The 8,401-nt window shown below is 42.8% G+C and overlaps 2 long non-coding RNA genes across 3 annotated transcripts in view; one reads left to right on the top strand and one right to left on the bottom strand.

The window, feature by feature from the left end:
- The window catches only part of LOC125282756 (uncharacterized), a 6,471-nt gene extending 4,117 nt beyond the window's left edge, over positions 1 to 2,354 (top strand). Inside the window, exon 3 of the long non-coding RNA XR_007189986.2 lies at positions 8 to 2,354. This is a non-coding gene — a long non-coding RNA (uncharacterized LOC125282756). The remainder of the gene's footprint in view (positions 1 to 7) is intronic.
- LOC130543005 (uncharacterized) overlaps positions 1 to 8,401 on the bottom strand; it is a 56,870-nt gene that overhangs the window by 21,663 nt on the left and 26,806 nt on the right. The gene's annotated exons all lie outside the window — the stretch shown is intronic.

The following is an 8,401-nucleotide window of genomic DNA, read 5'->3' as shown; positions in this document are numbered from 1 at the left end:
TTTCTAGGAGTTTTGTGACAGTGTCGGGGAGGATGGCTGGACCTTCACGCACAAGGGCCTCCAGGGACCAGCAGGCAGGCTTAGCAGGTTGGTGTTTGCTTTTACTCACAAGCATAAATGGAGCTTGGGATTAGTTTCGCAAATGAGATGAAGTGGAAAGAGCAAACCTCACCTTTTATCTTATTAAGGCAGCACTGTGATTCTAAATTAGTATTGAATGGGAAACGGGTATTTGTGGCCCATGTAAAGGAATCAAATCTAGCCTGCGGTGCGAAAGGAAGACCTCTTGAGTCAGTAATATTTACTTTAGCCCTAGAGGTTTAAATGGACTCGAGAGTGTGGGGGAGAATATTCCAGGCATTAGAACTGCATGTTCAAAGGCCCTGAGGCAGAAAAGAGTTTGGTGGGTTCCAGGAGAAGAGAGAAGGCTGGTTGTGGCTAGAGCTATGAGTGAGAGTATCGAGATAGAAGACAGAGCTGAAAAAATAGGCCAGAGACTCATGATTCAAGGCCTTGTAGGTCATGACAAGAACTAAAAGAAAATACTCTGCCATGATGTGGGCATGTCACCAAGAGCAATGCAGATGAAATGTCTCTTCAAAAGCCACAAAATGTTGGAAAAGTTCTGCTCAGGCTTAAGGACAAGACATTTGGAAATGGAGGATCCTTCCACATTGGGATCCAAGATGCTTCCCATCAGTGAGGTATGGTCATACTGAAATGGAAACAGTGGGCTTCTGTGTGCCAACTGGATGGAAGAGCTTCTGGAACATTCCTAGTCATCTACTCACCACCATCTAGTTCACATTCACTCTGAGCCCAAAAGGAATACTTTCTTCAAATTTTCCTTTCTTCCTTTTATTCTCCTTCCATTTTTCTCTTCCTTTTGCTTTCTGTCCCAATCTCTCCTTTTCTTCCTTCCTTCTTCTATTTTTTAATACCTTTATTGAGGTACAATTCCCACACAATAAACCGCACCCATTGATCTATACATACACTCATGATACCATCACCGTAGTCAAGATGGTGAATATAACCATCACCCTCAAATGTGTCCTCGTACACATTTGTAATACATCCCCTAATCAGCCCCATGCCAGAGCACTTCAGCTGATGTTATTTTTGTCACAAATAATTACTTTGTGTTTTCTGGAGTTTTTATGAATGGAATATTATGTCCCCTTTTTGGTCCCTCCTTCCCCTCAGTATAATTATTCTGAGATTCATCCATGTTGTACTTAAGAATACTCTATCCCTTTTTATTACTGAGTGGTCTTAATGTATGGTCGGACCACGACTGCTTATCCATCCAGGTGTCGATGGACATTAGGATTGCTTTCAGATTTTGGCTATTACAAATAAAGCTGTGTGAACACTCGTGTACAGGTGTTCATGTGGACATAGACTTTCATGTCTTTGGGGAAAATACTCAGGAATGAAATTGTTAGATCATTTGGGAAGTATATGTTTAACTTTTTATGAAACGGACACACTGTTTTCCAAATTGACTATATCATTTCATATCACCCTCTACCACCCCCTCCCCAAAGAATGTCTGACAGTTCCAGTATCTCCCCATCCTTCCCAGCACGTGGTTTGGTCATTTCTGTTATATAAACCATTCTAATAGATACGAAGTGGCATCTCCTCATGATTTCAATTTACGCTTTTCAAATAACTAATGTTGAGCATCTTTTCATGTGTTATTTGCTCTTTGGTGAAGTATCTATTCAAATCTTTAAACTATTCTTTTACTGGGTTTTTTGTTTTCTTATGATGAGTTTTTGAAGATGTGTTATATACTGGATGTAAATCCTTTATCAAATATTTGCTCCACAAGTATTTTTACCCAGTAATAGTTCATCTCTTCATTCTCCTCACAGTGTCTTTCAAAGAAGTGTTTTTAGCATGTATGAAATAAAATTCATCATTTTTTAAAAAGAGACTGTGCTTTTGGTGTTGTAGCCAAGAAATCTTTGCCTAACACAAGCTCACAAGTATTTTCCCTTATGTTTTCATATAGAAGCTTTATCATTTTAGATTTTATACTTAGATCTACTATCCGTTTTGAATTAGTTTTTGCATCTGGATCAAAGTTCATCATTTTCCATGTGGAGATCCAATTGCCCCAGTACTAGTTGTTGAAAAGATTCTTTTCTCCACTGAATTGCCTCTGTAATTTTGTCAAAAAATACTTGCCCTACATGTGTGCCATTCCATTTCTGGACTCCTTTCTGTTCCATTGATGAATTTGTCTATCTTTGTGCCAATATCACACTGTTTTGATTACCATAGCTTTATAACAAGTCTTTTTTTTTTTTTTAAAGATTTTATTTATTTATTTGACAGAGACAGAGACAGCCAGCGAGAGAGGGAACACAAGCAGGGGGAGTGGGAGAGGAAGAAGCAGGCTCATAGTGGAAGAGCCTGATGCGGGGCTCAATCCCATAACGCTGGGATCACGCCCTGAGCCGAAGGCAGACGCTTAACCGCTGTGCCACCCAGGCGCCCCCATAACAAGTCTTAAAATAAGTTCGTGTTAGCCCTCTAACTTCGCTCTTCTTTTTCAATGATGTTTTGGCAAATCTAGATCCTCTGTATTTCCATGGGAATTTTTAGTACGAGCCTATACATTTTTATAAGAAAGCCTGCCAGGATTTTGATTAAGATTATATTAAATCTATAGATCAATTTGGGGAGAATTAACCCCATAAAATATTGAACCTTCTGATCCATGAACAAGGTATACCTCTCCACTTATTTGGGTCTTTTAAAATTTCACTCAACAGTATTTCCTAATTTTCAGTGTACAGATTTTTCACATCTTATCAGATTTATTAACCCATAGTTACTATTTTTGATGTTATTATAAACAGCACTGTTTTTTTTAATTTTTACTATTTTTTTTGCTCATTGCTAGTATATAGAAATAATGTGATTTCTTATTATTACATTCTGTAAGTTGCTTAACTCACCTATTCGAACTAGTAACTTTTTGTTGTTGTTGTTTCCATTTGTACATAGACAGTCACGTCATCTGTAAAACAAACCATTTTGCTTCTTCTTCCTTTCCCATCTGGAGGCACGGGCTTGAAGCTTCACTACAAGGTTGAAAAGAAGCTGTGGGACTGGACATCCTTGTCTTTTTTCCTGATCCCAAGCAGGAAAACTTTCCATTGTTCACTGTCAGTATGACATAAGCTCTAGGTTTGTTGTAGATGTCCTTTATCGGGTTGAGGAAGTTCCTTGTTTGCTGAAAGTTTGTCAGCAACCAATGTTGAATTTAAACGATCATATGGCTTTTCCTTTTTAGTTAGTTTGGTAAAATACACTGATAGATTTTCAAATGTTAAACCAACACCACATTCTTGAGGTAAACCTCACTTGGCCATGATGTGTCATCCTTTTTATATATTATTGGACTTGATTTGCTAAATTGTGTTTAATTTTGTTCAAATCCTTGCACCTTGCTTCAGGAGAGATACTGGTCTGTAGGTAGGTAGCGTTCCCTCCTCTTCAGTTTTTGGGAAGTATTTGTATAGAATGGGTATTATATCTTCTTTGGTAAATTTCACCAGGGAAGCTATCTGGAAGTAGAGGGGTTTTTTTGTAGGAAAGTTTTCCATTACAAATTCAGTTTCTTTGAGACATACAGGGTCTGCATATTATCCATGTCTTCCTGAGGGAGGTTTGGCAGTTAATTCAGTATCATGCTTTATGAGAGTTTGAAGGTAGGGAAGACTGGATGAATAAAAAAACAAAGGAATTCTGGCCAAAGTGGCAGACTATCCTAAAATGGCAAAAGAAATCTCCTAGATAGAGATGTTCTCTGAGCTAGAGAAGCTAGTGCCTACTCGAGGGATTTCAGGGGCTCTGCTGGGTTCAGAGTTTGAAGGATTTCAGGGACCCCTCACCACAGGACCCTATTCCATTCCTTAGGAACCCTGCATCCATCAGCAGACAGGCCTTCAGGATGCACCTAAATTATTGGGAATACTCATCTGGCACCCAGGCCACGAAGATCTTGTGGGAACAGAGACCCTATCAGGTCATGTAATCTTTTTGAGAGTGTCAGGTCTCTCTCCACTTTACACAAACCCTCTGTCTCTGCGGAGTCAATCAATGTTTTTGTTTTGTTTTGTTTTGTTTTAGTTTTTTATTTTTATTTTTATTTTTGATGTAAAGTTCGACGATTCATTAGTTGCATATAACACCCAGTGCACCATGCAATACGTGCCCTCCTTACTACCCATCACCAGCCTATCCCATTCCCCCACCTCCCTCCCCTCTGAAGCCCTCAGTCTGTTTCTCAGAGTCCATAGTCTCTCATGGTTCATTCCCCCTTCTGATTACCCTGCTAAGTTTTCCTTCCAAGACAGGGCCTCTGGTGGCGATGGGTAATACAGGAAGAGAGATGCCCCAAATAACAGAACTGATGCTGTATTTGCTGTGGCCCTAACACAAAGATATAGTGCTTTCCTGACACAAAGATATAGTGAATGAGGGATGTGTGTGTGTGTGTGTGGACATGCACGAGCATGTGAGATGTGTGTAGGGTGCCTGTGCGTGTACACATGCGTGGGTGTGCTGGATTCGTGAGGGAGGTGGTTCTCTTATAATCCAGGGAGCTGATAAATAGCCAATGGCTTCAGCCTGTCTCTGGATGTGGGGCTCATTGGTCTGAGGTTCTTATAAGGGAGGGAGGCTTCTGGACCAAAGCTTCTCCTGGACACTGGCTCTAGTCTGTAACCTTGAGCTGCACAATGGCCAAAATTGTCATTGTTTGAAGAAACAATTTTATATTAGGTTTCTGAAACGGTTACAACCAGCTTTTTATTATTAAAGAATCCAAAGCCAACAGTTTCCCTTTATAATGTGTGTGGAGGAGGAAAATTTTTTAAAACAGCTTCCCACCGCGATACCGCTTCAGAATGAGGTCTGTTCTGCACCGGGCCCCACCCTGAGGAGAGTTGGAAGAATCTCAACAGGGTGGTGTCTTTCCCCATCCAGCTCTGCTCTGCACGGTCACACGTCACCCTCGTCACCCTGGGCTCTGCCAAGGCCACTGCAAGGAGCGAATGTCCCACTGGGCTCTCTTTAAAAGACAAAAGCTACAGACCTGGAGCCAGGGCTTGAAATGGGAAGCTAACGTAATCCTTGGAAGAGACTGTGGGATTGCCAGCCGGGCTTACACACACTTTTCCTGTCTTGCAACACACAATACTAGTTTGTCCAGAATCACTGTCCCCTAAATTCTCTGAAAGTGCTTCTTCCCATGGGCAGAAAGAGAAGACTGTGTTCACACCAAGGTTTCTCTCCATTTGTCAAGAGTCACCAACAGTGAACATTGATACTGAGCGTCCTGTCAGACAGTCTGACACGCGATTAATTTAACACAAGAATCAGGCTAACATTGGGGCGCCCGGGTGGCTTAGTCGTTGAGCGTCTGCCTTCGGCTCAGGGCGTGATCCCAGGGTCCTGGGATGGAGCCCTGCATCAGGCTCCCTGCTCTGCTGGGAGCCTGCTTCTTCCTCTCCCACTCCCCCTGCTTGTGTTCCCTCTCTCGCTGGCCGTCTCTCTCTCTCTGTGTCAAATAAATAAATAAATAAATCTTAAAAAAAAAAAAGAATCAGGCCAACATTAACAAAAATACATATGTGAGGATTTCAAAGCCACAGAGTCTCTTATGTAACTGCTTCAAAATGTTCTCTCGCCTTGTGCCCCCTCCCCACCGACAAATAAATAACACCACAAATGAAGGATAAATTCAGTGGGAAATGAAAACGGAGGGGTCTCTTTCTCTCTCCATTCAAATACCCCCTTTCCTCATTTCTACATGAATCAAGGGCCTTCGTCTCCCTCATCACTACGTTCCCGCACACACAGTAGGGGCTGGGCCCAGGTCAAATATTGCAATTATTTTTTTTCTGTTTTACATTTCGAGACAACTCCAACACAATGAATAATAGATAAGTTGAAGTCACTACATGCATGATGGGACAGAAACATGCTAGAAAAAAAATCCTCTTATTTTCTCGCCCAAGCATTTGCTTGGATATCAGAACTTATCCATGTAGCACCGACTTCAACACTTTCACGTTGGCCTTCCCCCTGTGCAATAGTCTCTTCTTTTGTAAGTCGGGAGTTTCCCCTTCCCCTGCGAACTGTGGAGACGAGCATGAAAACCGAACATGTGACAATGCTGGAGTCACTCCAGATAAGCTTGGCGGAGAGAAGGATCCTAAGCAGAATCTTTGGGCTCTCCCATTCCCATGCCACCACTCCTGTCTTCCCGAAGCTGCACTTGGGCTTCTCGCTGGGCTCCCACATCCTCTATCCTTCTTTCCTCCCTCTCTCTCCCCTCTCCCTCCTTTTTTCCCAATCCATCTGGTATATACAACAGGTTTACTGTGCCAATACCCAGCTCCACCATGCCAGGGTCCTGCACGAAGCCCCCGATAGAGTCCCTGTTACTTGACATTGAAACTTTTCAATTTAGCAATTAAGTCCTTCTACTATGTGGTTTCAACTCACTACCTTTTAGAAGGGAGGCCTGGGAGGTGAGGGTTTCTCCGTGACCGAGCTGGTGAGGAAGCCACGTATACAGGGAGGGGCGATGGGGGTAGCCTGGAGAAGAAAGGATCCAAAGGAGTAGGGCAGCAAACCATAGCATGTCAAAGCCTCCCTGTTCTACTTTTTCCTTCTGCTGCCTGGGCACCAGTGATCCTAGCTTTCCCCATTTTTGACTGTGCCTGGCCCTTCAAGGCTCATGAGATTTTCCCCACACTTCCTGGAAGAACCTTTTCTTCGTTCATGCCTTCCCACTTGATGGAAATCCTACCGACACTCAGGAGCAAGGTGTCTCCGCGCAGGTTTTCCCGACCCTTCCCAGTAGCTTTGGATCTCTTCCCCTGAGCCACAGTGTTTTCTGTTCCAATTGAAGCCACACAGTGCCGACCACACCGGGGATGGGGGGCTGGGCTGTCCTGCAGGAAGGGGATAAGACCCGGAGAAGCAGACAGGGAAGCTGCGGAGACAGGCAGTGCGGGATTGGCTGAAAGGTGATGTTCTCAGCTCTGGTCACTACACAGTTTCCCTCTTACCTACTTTCATACGGAAGGGCGACTGGGACTGACTAATGAATCCACATGGACTTGGAATAAATGCAGTATATTTCATAGCAGCCGAAACTCATTTTATTTTATTTTACTTTATTTTATTTTGCTTTATTTTTAAGAATTGTCTGGGTTGCTTTTGTGGAGCTCCCAACTAATGCCCAGGGCATCAGATCTGACCTCACAGACCACAGAGAGATAGTAGCTCAGAGCAACTGTGAGCCAGGCTGCCCAGGTTCAAGCCCCGAGCTCTCCCCACAACTAGCTGGTGATCTGGGCAGAGTGCCTACCCTCCCATGCCTCAGTCTGTTCATCTGTAAAATTACCATAATGTGTACCCCATAGGTTTGTTGTGAGGGTTAAGCAATTATGTGAATACTCTGAGTAGTAACTACTACAGCAGAAACACTCCGGGTACTGATGACAGCTCCCTAGTGGCTCAGATCCAGAGCCACCGGTGTCCAGCAGAGCCACACGGTCCCCTTTGAATCCTAATCTGAGCCCTTTCCTCGTGTTCTAGGAAGTCCCATCAAACACGCGCAGCCACATTGAGCAACAGGGCCCCCAGTAAATAATTGTGCTTTGACTTTCTGCAAAACACATTCTGCGGTGCCAACCAAGTTCACAAAAACAATTGCTCGGGGAGTCTGTTTTCTTAACTTCTAAATAATAGCTCTGCATTGCCTGGAGGAATGTTATTTACATTTGCAAATTTAAGGTTTGTGAAAGAATTTGCTATAATAGAATTTGAAAACTCAGCAAGTTTTTAGTTTTGTGACCGTTTTTTTCAAGTTTTAAATTTCCTTCACTTTCATACAAAGCTAACTCTCATACCCCAAATATTGCAACCAACTTGGTGCAGAAAATAACCCTGCAACAGTTAGATCTTTGTGTAAAATCTAGCTCTGCCCTTGGGGAAGTCACACGCATTCTCTGCATCTTGGTGCCTTCAACTCAAGTGGGAAAAATGGAACTCTTTTCATGATATTTATGAATCGTAACCCAGAAAATGTACATGCTATACTTGTTCTTAGATAAAAGGCTCAACAAATAATAATAAATACTGGTTTGGGGGCTGATGTTTGCTATATGCTACACGATTTACTTATGTCCGTAGGCTTTTTCCCCAAGAAATTTTGGAAGTTCTCAAGGACAAGAACCTTGAAGAAACAGTAGAAATTTAGGCAGATAGCCAGGTAGAGAACCACGGAGTGTTTAAAATGGGCAGAAGGAGAAGACACAATACAAAGATAAGAACCATAGGTATTGGGGCGCCTGGGTGGCTC

This window comes from Ursus arctos, unplaced genomic scaffold, assembly GCF_023065955.2.
Source record: "Ursus arctos isolate Adak ecotype North America unplaced genomic scaffold, UrsArc2.0 scaffold_7, whole genome shotgun sequence".
Lineage (NCBI taxonomy): Eukaryota > Metazoa > Chordata > Mammalia > Carnivora > Ursidae > Ursus > Ursus arctos.
This window is presented reverse-complemented; position numbering and strand designations above follow the sequence as displayed.